Source organism: Lithobates pipiens, unplaced genomic scaffold (genome assembly GCF_037356315.1).
Source record: "Lithobates pipiens isolate NorthernLeopardFrog02 unplaced genomic scaffold, aLitPip1_a1.2 Scaffold_30, whole genome shotgun sequence".
Taxonomy (NCBI): Eukaryota; Metazoa; Chordata; class Amphibia; order Anura; family Ranidae; genus Lithobates; species Lithobates pipiens.
The window spans coordinates 171,669,443-171,685,292 of record NW_027507791.1 but is presented as its reverse complement, the minus strand read 5'-3'; the positions used below and the strand labels follow the sequence as shown (position 1 = coordinate 171,685,292).

Genomic DNA, 15,850 nt, shown 5'->3' with positions numbered 1-15,850 from the left:
AACACCAACAACATAAAAAGAAGCCTACCGCACCTAGTATTTCCAGGCGGTCTCCCATCCAGGTATTAACAAGAGGCGGCCCTTTCTAGCCTCTGAGATCAGCGGAGATTGGGCGCTTTCAGGGTGATGTGCCCATAGGCAATCTCTTTGGGCACTCTCATCCCTCTTGAAAAATGCCAATATAGTCACCCTGGGAAACAAGCGAAAAAAAACAGGTCAACGCCAACAACATAAAAAGAAGAATACGGCACCTGGTATTCCAAGGCCGTCTCCCATTCAAGTACTAACTAGGCCCAACCCTTCTTAGCCTCTGAGATCAGAAGAGATATGGTGCTTTCAGGGTGATGTGGCTGTAAGCGATCTCTTTAGGCACTCTCAACCCTCTTGACAAATGCCAAGATGATCACTTTGGGAAACAAGCGAAAAAAACAGGTCAACACCAACAACATAAAAAGAAGCCTGCGGCATCTGGAAAACCCAGGCGGTCTCCCATCCAGATACAAACCAGGCCCAACCCTGCTTAGCCTCTGAGACCAAGCGAGATTGGGCGCTTTCAGGGTGTTGTGCTCGTAGGCAATTTCTTTGTGCACTCTCAACCCTCTTGACACATGCCAAGATGGTCACCTTGGGAAACAAGGGAAAATAAAACAGGTCAACGCCGACAACATAATGAGAAGCCTACGGCACCTGGTATTCCCAAGCTGTCTCCCATCCAGGAACTAACCAGGCCCATCGCTGCTTAGCCTTCGAGATCAGATGAGATTGGGATCTTTCAGGGTGATTTGGCCGTAGGCACTCTCTTTGGGCACTCTGAAGCCTCTTGACAAAGGCCAAGATGGTCACCTTGGGAAACAAGCTAAAAAAAACAGGTCAAAGCCAACAACATAAAAGAAGCCTACGGCATCCAGTATTCCCAGGCGATCTCCCAATTAAGACACTAACCAGACCAGATCCTTCTGTGGCACCTGGTCTTCCCAGGCAGTCTCCCATCCAGGTACTAACCAGGCCTGACGCTGCTTAGCCTCTGAAATCAGACGAGATCGGGTGCTTTCAGGTTGATGTGGCCGTAAGCTTTCTCTTCAAGACACGCCCAACCCTCTTGACAAACGCCAAGATGGTCGCCTTGAGAAACAAGCAAAAAAAACAGGTCAAAGCCAACAACATAAAAAGAAGCCTATGGGCTTACAGCGGACCCTAAAAGATGGGACCCACTAGCTCTGTCATGGTTCGGACGCTGTAATGTGTTGAAGATGAACGCAATGCCACGACTTCTGTATCTACTACAAGCCTTACCTATCAAAATACCCCAGACTTTCTTTCATGCGGTTCGCTCAATCTTTATCAAGTTCCTCTGGCGCGGAAAACATATGCGTATTGGTAGGGCAATGCTATTGCGACCGAAATTGCGGGGAGGTATTGGCTTCCCGGACCCTGCTCTATATTACACAGCGACGCACATGACACCGGTGGTTGACTGGTGCCGGTGTTCTGCCATATACTGTCCGGCCATGATATAGTGTCTGCGCCGTACTGCGCATGCGCAGTACGGAGCAGACGAAGCTTCGGAGATTTTCATGCGCGGTGAGTGGAGGTGGTAGCCCCACCATCCAAGTGGACATAGGGTTGTGAATATTAGAGGGCCCCTCGCAGGCGAGCTTCGGGCTTGGCCTCGCTGCGCTCGGCTCTTTTATATTCTTTTATATTCTTACTCTATGTCACATACTCACAGTCCCGGTACAAATATGCAAAATAGAGCAAAAGAGTACATGGTTTATTTTGATGTATGATAGTTTTATTGCATGCTTGATGTGGATGATTAAAATCGTGTAGTGATCTATATTTAGCATAAGAATGAAAAGGCATAACATGGCAATGAGACAAAATCCATTAGAGATGTGAGCTAGATGAAATGATGAAATGTCTCTGTATAGCCCAGATTGTCTTCTGTTATCACTTAGCCTACCCTCTAAATTCACTAGCCTCTCTATATACACCAGCATGTTTACACTAGCCGGTCTTCTGCATACAATAGCCTGTCTTCGATATACACTAGCCTATGTTCTGAATACACTAGCCCGTCTTCTGTCTTCTGTATGCCCTAGCCTGTCTTCTGTATACATTAGTCTCTCTGTATAAACTAGCATCTCTGTATACCCCAAACTGTCTTCTGTAAAAACTTGTCTCTCTTTATAGCCTGTCTAGCCTTTCTTCTGTACACACTAGCTTCTCTGTATACACTAACCAGGCTTCTATATACAATAGCTTCACTCTATGCACTAGCCTCTCTGTATAATCTAGCCTCTCTATATACCCTAGATAGTGTTCTGCATCTCCGTAGTGGTAGCCTCTCCGTAGAAGCCAGCCTTTATTCTGTATTCACTAGCCTTTCTTCTGTATGCTGTAGTCTTCTATATATACTAGCTTCTCTGTACACCCTTGCATCTCTGTAATACACTAAACGCCTCTGTATACCACAGCCTGTCTTCTGTATACACTAGACTGTAAACACTAGCTAGAATACACCAGCCTGTCTTCTGTACCCACTAGAATCTCTGTATACACTACCCAGTCTTCTGTATACACTGTCAGCTTGGATGTATACCCAAGCCTGTCTTCTGTATACACTAGTCTCTCTATATGCACTGTCCTATCTGTATACACGCGACTCTCTCTATACACTAACCTCTCTATATACACTAACATCTTTGTATATACTAGCCTCTCTTTAAATTAGCCTCTCTGTGTACCCCAGCCTCATTGTTTACTCTAGCATCTCTGTATACTCAAGCCTATCTGCATACACGAGTCTGTATTCTGTATTCACTAGCCTGTATTCACTAGCCTTATATATACTAGCTTCTCGCTTCTCTGTACACCCTTGCATTTCTGTACACTAGACTCTCTGAATACACTAAACCCTCAGTATACCACAGCCTGTCTTCTGTATACATTAGACTGTAAAAACTAGCTAGAATACACCAGCCTGTCTTCTTTACCCAATAGACTCTCTGTATGCACTACCCAGTCTTCTGTATACACTGTCAGCTTTGATGTATACCCAAGCCTGTCTTCTGTATACACTAGTTTCTCTATATGCACTGTCCTTTCTGTATACTCTCGACCCTCTCTATACATTAACCTCTCTATATACACTAACATCTTTGTATATACTAGCCTCTCTTTAAATTAGCCTCTCTGTGTACCCCAGCCTCACTGTTTACTCTAGCATCTCTGTATACTCAAGCCTATCTACATACACGAGTCTTCTGTATTGTGTATTAACTAGCCTTTCTTCTGTATGCTGTAGTCTTCTATATATACCAGCTTCTCTGTACACCCTTGCATCTCTGTAAACACTGTGTAAACTAGCCAGTCTTATGTATACACTCGCCGACTGTATACACTAGACTCTCTGAATACACTAAACTCTCTGTATACCACAGCCTGTCTTCTGTATACACTAGACTGTAAAAACTAGCTAGAATACACCAGCCTGTCTTCTGTACCCACTAGACTCTCTGTATACACTACCCAGTCTTCTGTATAGAATGTCAGCTTTCATGTATACCCTTTCTGTATACACTAGCTTCTCTATATGCACTGTCCTTTCTGTATACACTCGACTCTCTCTATACACTAACCTCTCTATATACACTAACATCTTTGTATTTGTCTTTAAACTAGCCTCTCTGTGTACCCCAGCCTCACTGTTTACTCTAGCATCTCTGTATACTCAAGCCTATCTACATACACGAAACCTGTATTCTGTATTCACTAGCCTTTCTTCTGTATGCTGTAGTCTTCTATATATACCAGCTTCTCTGTACACCCTAGCACTGTAACAGTGCTAGGTTCCTGTATTACAGAAACAGAACACCAGCAATAAGGTGTATACTGTGCAGGAGGCACACAACACCGACTCTAACTTCTGCACTGCAGATGCATGTATTGCAGAAATTGAACACCAGTAATAAAGGGTAGCTTCAGGTGTGTACTGTGCAGGAGGCACATAACACCCACTGTAACAGTGCTAGGTTCCCAAGCAGTAAAGACACTGTCCCTGCCTATCGTCCTCTTTCCCTGACCACCGCAACACACTATACAAGGCCGCCGTGCTGGCGGCCTTATATAGTGTGGGGTGTGTACTAAACCCCCCTGAGCTATAATTGGCCACAGGAATCCTGCCTGTGGTGAATTGTGGCTCTCCTCACACAGGATGTCACATCTGTTCTTATTATATAGAACCTATTATGCTCCTCGTAAACTTTTTCAGTTTTGCCGAACGGCCGGACGCAAGTTGCCCCCGGTGCGGGAACATGGGGGGAGACATGATGCACATGTTTTGGAGATGCCCGAAGTTGATCCGCTACTGGACAGAGGTGACAGGAACCATTGATCGGGTGGTTGGAACCTCCACCAGGATGGGGGCGAAGTATTGTCTCCTGGGATTAGTTGAAGGAGTTGGAAACCCGGGAAGTAGCCAGATGGCAGTTCTGAGATGCCTATTTCAGGCAAGGAAACTGATTGCCCAACCCTGCTTAGCCTCCAATGTTGGCAATGACTTGTTTTTTTTTCGCTTGTTTCCCAAGATGACCATGTTGGCGTTTGTCAAGATGGTTGAGAGTGCCCGAAGAGATCGCCTATGGCCCCATCACCTTGAAAGTGCCTGATCTTGTCTGATCTCGGAGGCTAAGCATTGTCGGGCCTGATTAGTAACTGGATGGGAGACCAACTGGGAATACCAGGTGCCGTAGGATTCTTTTTATGTTGTTGGCGTTGACATGGTTTTTTTTTTCCGCTTGTTTCCCAAGGTGATCATCTTGGCATTTGTCAAGAGGGCTGAGAGAGCCCAAAGAAATCTCCTACGGCCACATCCCCCTGAAAGCGCCCGATCTCATCTGATCTCAGAGGCTAAGCAGGGTCCGGCCTGGATAGTACCTAATTAAAGGTGCCGTAGGAATCTTTTTATATTGTTGACTTTGACCTGTTTTTCTTTCGCTTGTTTCCCAAGGTGACCATTTTAGCATCAGTCAAGAGTTTTGAGTATGTCCCAAAGTGTTCGCCTGAGGTCACATCACCCTGAAAGCGCCCGATCTCAGAGGCTAAGCAGGGTCTGGGTCAGATGGGAGACCACCAGGGTCTATGTTGTTGACGTTGACCTTTTTTTTTTCACTTGTTTCCCAAGATAACCATCTTGGTATTTGTCAAGAGGGTTGAGAGTGTCTAAATAGAACACCTATGGCCACATCACCCTGAAAGCGCACAATCTCATCTGATCTCGGAGGCCTAGCAGTGTACGGCCTGGTTAATACCTGTATGGGAGACCATCTGTGAATACCAGGTGCCGTAGGCTTCTTTTTATGTTGTTGGCGTTTACCTGTTTATTTTCGCTTGTTTCCCAAGGTGACCATCTTGGCGCTTAACAAGAGGGTTGAGAGTGCCCAAAGAGATCACCTACGGCCCCATCACCCTGAAAGCGCCCAATCTCATCTGATCTCAGAGGCTAAACAGTGTCGGGCCTGGTTAGTACCTGGATGGGAGACCGCCTGGAAATACCAGGTGCCATAGGCTTCTTTTTTTGTTGTTGGCTTTGAACTGTTTTTTTCGCTTGTTTCTCAAGGCGACCATCTTGGCGTTTGTCAAGAGGGTTGGGCGTGTCTTGAAGAGAACACTTACGGCCACATCACCCTGAAAGCACCCGATCTCGTCTGATTTCAGAGGCTTAGCAGCATCAGGCCTGGTTAGTACCTGGATGGGAGACTGCCTGGGAAGACCAGGTGACATAGAAGGATCTGGTCTGGTTAGTGTCTTGATTGGGAGATCGCCTGGGAATACCGGATACCGTAGGATTCTTTTTATGTTGTTGGCTTTGACCTGTTTTTTTTCCCTTGTTTCCCAAGGTGACCATCTTGGCATTTGTCAAGAGGGTTGAGAGTGCACAAAGAAATTGCCTACGGGCACAACACCCTGAAAGCGCCCAATCTCGTTTGGTCTCAGAGGTTAAGCAGGGTTGGGCCTGGTTTGTACCTGGATGGGAGACCGCCTGGGTTTTCCAGATGCCGCAGGCTTCTTTTTATGTTGTTGGCGTTGACTTGTTTTTTTTTTTTGTTTCCCAAGGTGACCATCTTGGCGTTTGTCAAGAGGGTTGAGCGTGCATTTGATCTCAGAGGCTAAGCAGGGTTGGGACATGGTTAGTACCTGGATGGGAGACCGCCTGGGATTTCTCGATGCCATAGGCTTTAGTTTTTAAGCTGTTGGCATTGACTTATTTTTTTTATTTTTATTATTCTTTTATTAAGTAGAACAACATAAATATAACAGTCAACCATACAGCATGACCCAGGGTCACAATTACATGCTAACAAAAAATAGGCAGCCAAATAACTCTGGGTTCTCAGAGGGGAGTCCTACAGTTTCATGCAGAATATAGAGAAACCCCACCTCCGACATGTAGTACAGTATAACTAGTGCAGCTCCGTTCGGACAAATGTAATCATGGAGAACAACTGGGACCACAGCGAGCCAGCTTATCATGACCTACGTGAACCAGAGTAAAATATGAGCCGGTCATGTCCAGAACCCTGGGGTTCTTCTGGGTCCTGAAGGCTAGTAAGGAGACAAGGCATAGTTAAAAGGGAGGACGGGGGAAGAAGAGAGTGCAAAGACGGAGAGAGAGGAGGTGGGGGGATGGCGGCGGGGAAAAAAAGAAAAATAAAGACAAAAAGGGAGGGGGGGAATGCCACCCAGGGCAGACATGGCCTACGTAGGTAAACGTTAGATGTTCAGTCGTTTTCTGGGACGGAGGCACTGCTCACCTCCCGAATGTAGTCTCGAGTACCAGTAAAATACCTCCAGGGCCTCCATGTAACACTAAATGCCTCTTCAGTGTTGTGAAGGGTGGCGGTCAATTCTTCCATCCGGAGAATATGATTGACTTTGGAATACCACAGCACCTTGGATGGGGGCTGAGGCTGCCTCCACAGTGTGGGAATGCAGGCCCGGGCGGCATTCAGGAGTTGCATCGTGAGGGTTTTTTTGTATTTTCGAACAGGCTGTTCGGTCAAGTGTAGAAGGCACGCTACTGGGAACCCAAAAGTTCCTCAAGGTCGGGCATGCCCAGAAAAGGTGTCCCATGGTCCCCATATCTGAATTTCACCTCCAACAAACATCCGGGATCGATCTATCCATTTTATTCAGAAGGTATGGGACTCTATACCAGCGTGAGACTATCTTGTATGTTGATATTGGTTTGCGATGGAAGCTTTATGTACTAAGGTCAGGATCTTCCCTATCTGTTGTGGGGTAAATGTGATGCCTAAGTCCCTCTCCCATTTGTGGATAAATGGTGGGGGTCGACTCCTCCTCCTGACTACTCAATAGGTTGTACAGGAGGGAGAGGGTGTGTCGCACAGGTTCCCTTTTGTGACAGATGGATTTATAGGGTGTCAGGTCTCTAGGAGTGTAGGGGGCCCTTTGTATGGCCAGAAAAAAGTGACGAAGTTGATAAGCACTAAACAAGTCAAGCGGAGGGTCAGAAAGCTCGGCGACAGTTTGCGTGGTCGGGAGCCCTCCCGTGGGCCACACCTCTCCCAGACGCTGTTTCCCCACCACTGTCAACTGTCGCAGTTTCTTGTTGGTAAATCCCGGTGGGAAGTCTGGATTACCTATAACCGGAGTCATTGGTGATGGCAGGGGAGCAATGTGTGTGCAGCGGAACAACCTCCGCACAACAGCCAACGTAGCTCCCACTACAGGGTGACCTCTGAGGTCTTTTGGTAGGGAGGACAGGAGCCACGGGGAGGTCAATAGGGGAATGGAACCATCCTCAATCTCCATCTCCACCCACTGCTTGTGTGGGCCATTACAATGCCAATCAACGACTCTCGCTAGCAGAGTCACTCTGTAGTATTGTCTGAGATCTGGGAGACCCAGACCCCCCTTGTCCTTTGGTCTGGCAAGCAATTGCAAACGGGCTCTGGGCGGTTTGAGCTCCCAAATAAAGTCCCGGAGCAGCACCTGCAGTTGTCTGAAAAAAATTGGGGGTAACCGGATCGGTAATGTCTGGAACATGTATAAGATCCGAGGGAGGGCCATCATTTTAAAAGCATTACAGCGCCCGAACCAGGTCAGTGTTAAAGCATGCCAGTTTCCCAAATCAGATTTCAGTCTATCCAGGAGAGGGACAAAATTAAGCAGGTACAATTGCGCTAAATCCGCTGCGATGTCAACGCCCAGTTAACGTATAGATTTTTCAGCCCAGTAGAATGGAAAAGCGGACTGGAGCCTCTTGGCCTCACCATCCGGGACCGATATATTCAATACAGCCGACTTGGCGCAATTGTTTTTATAGTTTGATAGGCTGCCGTGTCGCTGTAGAGACGCAAGTATTTTGGGAAGCAAAATGTGTGGATTGGAGACGAAAAAATTAGATCGTCAGCGTACGCCGCAATTTTGTGGTGTGCCGAGGGTTTGGATATGCCAGTAATATTTGGGTCATTCCGAACGTGACACATAAGTGGTTCCAGTGTCAGAATTAAAATTAGGGGAGACAGAGGGCACCCCTGCCTCGTTCCATTAGTGATGGGGAAAGAGTCCGAGCACCACTCGGTCACCCGTAAAGCTGCCGACGGCGTGGAGTAAAGCGACATTACCCAGCTCATCATGTTGGGGCCAAGACCTATATGTTCCAGGGTGGCCTGCATAAAGTGCCAGGCCACCCTGTCAAAGGCCTTCTCCGCGTCCGTTGACAACATAAGCAAGGGCCTTCCCTGTACATGCGCCGCATGGATTAAATTGAGGACTCGGGCCGTATTGTCTCTAGCTTCCGACTTATTTATATTTTTTTGCTTGTTTCCCAAGGTGACCATCTTGGCGTTTGTCAAGAGGGTTGAAAGTGCCTGAAGAGATTGCCTACGGGCACATCACCCTGAAATCACCCGATCTCGTTTGATGTTGGAGGCTAATAGAGTCGGGCCTTGTTAGTACCTGGATGGGAGACCGCCTGGGAATACCAGGTGTCGTAGACTTCTTTTTATGTTGTTGGCGTTGACCTGTTTTTTTTCCGCTTATTTCCCAAAGTGACCATCTTGGTGTTTGTCAAGAGGGTTGAGAGTGCCTGAAGAGATTGCCTATGGCCACATCACTCTGAAAGCACCCAATCTCGTCTGATCTTGGAGGCTAAGAAGAGTCGGGCCTGGTTAGTACCTGGATGGGAGACCACCTGGGATTACCAGTTATTGTAGGCTTCTTTTTATGTTGTTGGCGTTGATTCGTTTTTTTTTTTTTTGCTTGTTTCCCAAGGTGACCATCTTGGCATTTGTCAAGAGGGATGAGAGTGCCCAAAGAGATCGCTTACAGCAGCATCATCCTGAAAGAGCCCTATCTCTTCTCTTCTCTGAGGCTAAGAAGGGTTGGGCCTAGTTAGTACCTGGATGGGAGATGGCGTTGGAATACCAGGTGCCGATTCTTCTTTTTATGTTGTTGACATTGACCTGTTTTTTTTTTCACTTGTTTCCCAAGGTGACCATCTTGGCATTTGTCAAGAGGGTTGAGAGTGCCCGAAGAGATCACCTACGGCCCCATCACCCTGAAAGCGCCGAATCTCGTCTGATCTCGGATGCTAAACAGTGTCGGGCCTGGTTAGTACCTGGATGGGAGACCGCCTGGGAATACCAGGTGCCATAGGCTTCTGTTTTTTATTTTTTTTATTTAGTAGTATGCGACATACAATGCAAAGGCAACTTCACAGAATGTGTGATACAAATAGTTACAAACAAATGATCATATTGCATGGATATCAGAGCCAATGGTAAGAAGTCTGAGGAGAATAGCACGTGTACAGCTTTGCGGTCATATCAAGATGAGATTAAAGCTCCATCTCGTTGGGATCCTCTACCACTTAAAATATTATTGATACTAGCCCTGCTACCCTCGAAGAGTTTAGATATCCATAGATAGGGGAAGAGTATTGTGTAGTAGTCAAATGGGGTCGGAACATACCATTTTCTTTTCCCTTTTTTGAGTTAAGAAGGGAAATAGTAGAACTGAAAGGAGGGAGAAGGGGAAAGAGAAGATTGGGGAAGGAAATGGCAGAAAAGGAAAAGAAGGGGTAAGGGGGTGTCGTGGGTAGAGTGGATAGGGTGGGGTCCCCTCCCAGGGAGCAAGAGACGCCCTCGGCTCACCAGCTCATCAGCTGTCCAACGTTTGGAACAGCGATCTCCAACGATCACCATGAGCTTACTATGTCTCGCGGAGGTATTCTTCCGAAAAGCGAAACTGGGTCCAGTAGAACCATCTGTTCCCATGCTCCTCCGTTTTATCCCTCATTGTGGCAGTCAGGTCTTCCATTCGTTCAATATCATTTACCCTTGCGAACCACTGGGTCACCATTGGAGCAGATTGCTCTTTCCACTGACTTGGGATGCAGGCCCAAGCTGCATTGAGGAGATGTTTAAGTAAGGACTTATGATAACGCTTTCTCGACATAGGAGTTAGATTGAGAAGAACTGCTGCGGGATCATTGGCTAAGGAAATGTCTGTGAACTTGTGGATGAGTCTCAGGACAGGCTGCCAGAATGTTTGTAATTTAGGGCATTCCCAGAAAATGTGGAGAATGGTGCCACATTTGGTCCACAGCGACAGCAGCGGTCAGATTGACCGGGGAATATTTTGGCCAACACCACCGGTGTACGATACCAGCGTGTGATCAGCTTATATGAGATCTCCTGATATTTACTGCAGAGTGACGACTTATGAGCGAAAAAGAGTATTCTGTCCTTCTGTGGTTTGGAGAATGTAGTTTGTAAGTCCCTTTTCCATTTAGCTAGGAAGGGTGGATCCGTGGAGGATTGTGCGTCTGTCAGGATTTGGTAGGACCTAGAGAGGGAACCACGAATTGGGCCATCATCCAGGCAAAGTTCCTCGAAGGGGTGGAATTGTCTAGAGAAGAACGAATGGTTAGGTAGTGATCCGAGGAAATGGATTAGCTGTCTAGCTCTCCAGCTATCCAATGCAACAGGTACTTGCTCTAGCAGTATGGTCCCCGAGGGGATTAAGCCCGTGGGTCCAAGAAATAGGGCTGCTCTCAGAAGCCCTTTCGGGGCTTGCCTGGTAAAGGCCTGGTCAGACAGGCCCGGAGGGAATCTAGGATGTCCAATAATTGGGGTCATAGGAGAAGGGAAGTTAGTCAGGTGGGAAAGGTGAAAAAAACTATCCATCTCGGCGAGCGAGGGGCCAATTAACGGGTGAGTAGTCACACAGGGCTCCAATGGCCTCCCCGCCCAAGGCAGACGAGCCAGTGGAACCCGCGCCATCTCCTGCTCTAGCTTGACCCATAGCTTCAGTTCCCCATGCCGGTGTCTTATCACATATGGTCCCCCATCGGATAGTGTCCGCTGTGTACTGCGCATGCGCAGTACACAGCAACACAGATTCCGAAAATTGCCGAGCATGAACGGCGCCTGCGCACTTAGTCCAGGTTCTATCCCCACTATCCAAGTGGACATAGAGTAAGAATATAAAAGAGCCGAGCGCAGCGAGGCCGAGCCCGAAGCGTGGCGAGCGAAGCTCGCCTGCGAGGGACCCTCTAATATTCACAACCCTATGTCCGCTTGGATGGTGGGGCTACCACCTCCACTCACCGCGCAGGCGCCGTTCAGCTTCGGAGATTTTCCGAAGCTTCGTCTGCTTCGCAGTACGGCGCGGACACTATATCATGGCCGGACAGTATATGGCAGAACACCGGCACCAGTCAACCACCGGTGTCATGTGCGTCGCTGTGTAATATAGAGCAGGGTCCGGGAAGCCAATACCTCCCCGCAATTTCGGTCGCAATAGCATTGCCCTACCAATACGCATATGTTTTCCGCGCCAGAGGAACTTGATAAAGATTGAGCGAACCGCATGAAAGAAAGTCTGGGGTATTTTGATAGGTAAGGCTTGTAGTAGATACAGAAGTCGTGGCATCGCGTTCATCTTCAACACATTACAGCGTCCGAACCATGACAGAGCTAGTGGGTCCCATCTTTTAAGGTCCGCTGTAAGCCCATAGGCTTCTTTTTATGTTGTTGGCTTTGACCTGTTTTTTTTTGCTTGTTTCTCAAGGTGAGCATCTTGGCGTTTGTCAAGAGGGTTGGGCGTGTCTTGAAGAGAACGCTTACGGCCACATCAACCTGAAAGCACCCGATCTCGTCTGATTTCAGAGGCTAAGCAGCGTCAGGCCTGGTTAGTACCTGGATGGGAGACTCCCTGGGAAGACCAGGTGCCATAGAAGGATCTGGTCTGGTTAGTGTCTTGATTGGGAGATCGCCTGGGAATACTGGATGCCGTAGGCTTCTTTTTATGTTGTTGGCTTTGACCTGTTTTTTTTAGCTTGTTTCCCAAGGTGACCATCTTGGCCTTTGTCAAGAGGCTTCAGAGTGCCCAAAGAGAGTGCCTACGGCCAAATCCCTATACTATATATCTATATCTATAATAATAAATAATATTTTTAGTTATTATATATAAGATACTATATAGGTGATTTGGCCGTAGGCACTCTCTTTGGGCACTCTGAAGCCTCTTGACAAAGGCCAAGATGGTCACCTTGGGAAACAAGCTAATAAAAACAGGTCAAAGCCAACAACATAAAAAGAAGCCTACGGCATCCAGTATTCCCAGGCGATCTCCCAATCAAGACACTAACCAGGGGGGGGCGTGGCCTTGGCATGAAGGAGTGAGGACGCTCTTTTCCGGAGCTCCTGGTCCGTGACCCCTCCGCACCCCTTTACCACAGTCTGGTCGCATATTTCGGCATCGCCGACATCCCCGCGCATCGGCGGAACACAGCCAGCCGAGCGGGGTCCGCCGCTGCTGCCATGGACAGGTACTTGGTCCCGCTGCAGCCTCCAGCCTCCACGCCGGATCCAGCCAAGATGGCGCCCGCGGCCTCCGGCGCTCCAGGACACGCGGCACAGAGGGAAGGTGAGCAGACTGCTATGTAGGGACACGACATGCCCCCGTTCTCCTCGCCTAGTGACTTGTCCCCGTGTCTCCCCCGCTCACTGTCCATGGCCTCGCTTGACAGCCCGGACCATAGCGGCCTGCCACCCTGGTTCCCTCACAACTCCCCTCCCAACTGTCCCAGAGACCCTCCCGCAGTGGAAGCCTCATCCCAGGACCGAATGGCCAGGCTGCTCTCGCCTCAGACACACAGGGGGACCCACCGCTGCCACCAGCACCGGCATTATTGGGGGACAAGGCCATCCTAGCTTTACTCCAAAACCTTCCCACTAAAGCAGACTTTAGCTGTATGGCAGCCAGGATTGAAACGACCTTGCGACATGAAATCGCAGGGGTCAAACGTGACGTGTCGGCTACGAATGAGCGGGTGACCACCCTGGCATCGGATGTGACCTCCCTGACCACTGATGTTTCTGGCCTGCAAGCCGCACATGATACCCTTGCTGACAGAGTGGCACAGTTGCAACTCCTAGTGGATGACCTTGAGAATCGCAACCGCAGACGCAACATCAGGATCAGAGACTTGCCCGAAGCCACTGGCCAGGCAGACCTCAAAGCCACAGTTACAGCTATATTTAACGCCTGTCTGGACCGCGCTGCTGACACAGTAATAGCTATTGATAGAGTCCACAGGACCCTGGGCCCCAGGAGCCCCACAGAGAACCGGCCACGTGACGTTTTATGCTGTCTCCACAATTACTCAGTTAGGGAGGATGTCCTGCAAGCGTCGTGGCGCAAAGGCAGCATTGATTTTGACGGGGCCCAAGTCATCCTTCTGCCAGATGTATCCCGCAAGACCTTCCAGATGAGACGCTGTCTGCGACCCCTTCTGGAACACCTAACTGAACGGAGGATTCCATACAAGTGGGGCCATCCGTTTCACCTTATAGTGCGCAAAAATGGGAGGCCCCTTGCGCTACGACACCCTTCGGAGGTCCCGTCCTTTCTGGAGGCTTTGGGCCTGCCCTCGGTTCAGGTCCCCGACTGGTTGGCTCCTGTTGTCCCCCAGGGAGCAGTGGCCCTGACGAACAACCCCTCAACCAGGCCACAGAGAGTGAGACGCCACCGTCGATCCCAACGTCAGAGATCGCAGGCCCCTCAAGATCGTGAACCCTGAGAGAGTACAGTAATTTTCCGTTATTCCTGTGTTATACCCTTTTTTTTTTGTTTTCTTTTTCTCTACCAACATAGATGGCTGGAGTATCCAGCTTTGTGTTGTTTACCATGCCACGGGCCATTGTTCCCAGCGCCCCCGCTAGGGGAGAGCAAGGACATTGGAAGAACAGAGTTGGACACTGCGCTTCCTGGACGAAGCCCTGAGTTATTGGCGGTACTGTTCACCATTCTCGTTACTGTTTATCTACAGGTGCCCTAGTCTCTGCGCTGTTTGTGTTTTTGGACTGCCTGGTGGTGCCCCCCGGGTGCCCCTGGGCGGCGTTCCCGCTCCCTCCCCCTCTCCCCCCCCCCCCCCTTTTTTCCATTTTTTTGGGGGGGGGGGGCGGGTGCCTGGGTGGTATAAAGTTATCTATACTCTGTGTTGAAAAGTTTAATATGTTGGTTTAATTATGCACTGTTCTACTATTGTTAACTGCCCGATACCTGCTGCAGTGATGTTCTATAATGCGTTTGATGTCGTAGTTAAGATGCCAAAGAAGCTCCGTGCACGCCCGATTGCGACTGCATGGACCATGGGATGCTGGAGGGGTACTGCACCGACGAGTTCCTCCCTCTGCAGTGCCTTACCTCTTCCCCCACTAGGCCCCTCTGCCCTAACCAGCAGGTTCTCTCCGATAGGAGCTTTAGCAATTCCCCGATCTATCCCCACCCCTCCTACCCTCCTCCTCCCTACTAACTCCGGACCTTCTCCGCTTCATTACTGCTTTTCCTTTTTCTCCTCCTCTTCCTCTATGCTTGAACTCTATATCTACTACTGACTCTGGTGGGGACCGCCGGCCGGGTACCACTGCCGACATGGCCCTGAAGCTGGTTTCCTGGAATGTGAAAGGGCTGAATGTACCTGAAAAAAGGTCCAGCTGCCTAACAGAATTGTGGCGGATGAAGCCCCAAATAGTTTTCCTCCAGGAGACCCATTTCAGGACAGACCAAATACCACGGCTTTATAGTAAGCACTTCCCCCTGGCCCACCACAGCACGTCCCCTACTTCCAAATCGAGAGGAGTGTGTGTTCTTCTTGCTAAAAATGCCTGTTAGCTGTCCAAGCCGATAGTGAAGGGAGATTACTCTTCATTAAGGGAACTCTCCACTCGCAAACTTTTACTCTTGCCAACCTATACATGCCGAATGTGGACCAGCTGCCGGCCTTAGAAGCATGCTTGGATGCCCTGGCTGCATTCTCGGAGGGTACTTTGATCGTTGGGGGGGACTTTAACCTCACCTTGGACCCCCGCAGAGACTCATCATCGGGCACCTCTGCGATTTCTGCGAGAACGCGTTCACATATAAGAGACCTGCTACACTCCCACCGACTGATCGATGTGTGGCGTACGCTTCACCCACAGGATAGGGACTATACGTTCTTTTCCACCGCTCATGGTTCTTACTCACGTATAGATATGTTTTTAGTCGCCCACAATGCTATCCCGGCGGTCACAGACGCTCAGATAGGCCACATAGCCCTGTCTGACCATGCCCCGATTTCTTTGATGCTGAAGCTACAACAGGAGTCGTGTGGTCAGTCCTGGTGGAGACTGAACGAGTCTCTCCTGAAGGACCCTGAGACCCACGCAGACATGCTTAGGGAATTAGAAAGTTACTTTGATCATAACCGTGATTCTGTTTCCAACCCCCTCATGTTATGGGCGGCTCATAAATGCTACATTAGGGGCATTCT

The 15,850-nt window shown here is 49.0% G+C and overlaps 5 pseudogenes; 4 read left to right on the top strand and 1 right to left on the bottom strand.

The window, feature by feature from the left end:
- Positions 1 to 675: 675 nt before the first annotated feature.
- On the bottom strand, positions 676 to 794 carry LOC143949015 (5S ribosomal RNA; annotated as a pseudogene).
- A 3,844-nt stretch (positions 795 to 4,638) lies between these two features.
- Positions 4,639 to 4,757, top strand: LOC143949559 (5S ribosomal RNA; annotated as a pseudogene).
- Positions 4,758 to 5,452: 695 nt separating this feature from the next.
- On the top strand, positions 5,453 to 5,571 carry LOC143948891 (5S ribosomal RNA; annotated as a pseudogene).
- A 3,555-nt stretch (positions 5,572 to 9,126) lies between these two features.
- On the top strand, positions 9,127 to 9,245 carry LOC143947953 (5S ribosomal RNA; annotated as a pseudogene).
- Positions 9,246 to 9,568: 323 nt separating this feature from the next.
- LOC143948426 (5S ribosomal RNA) lies at positions 9,569 to 9,687 on the top strand (annotated as a pseudogene).
- Positions 9,688 to 15,850: the final 6,163 nt, after the last annotated feature.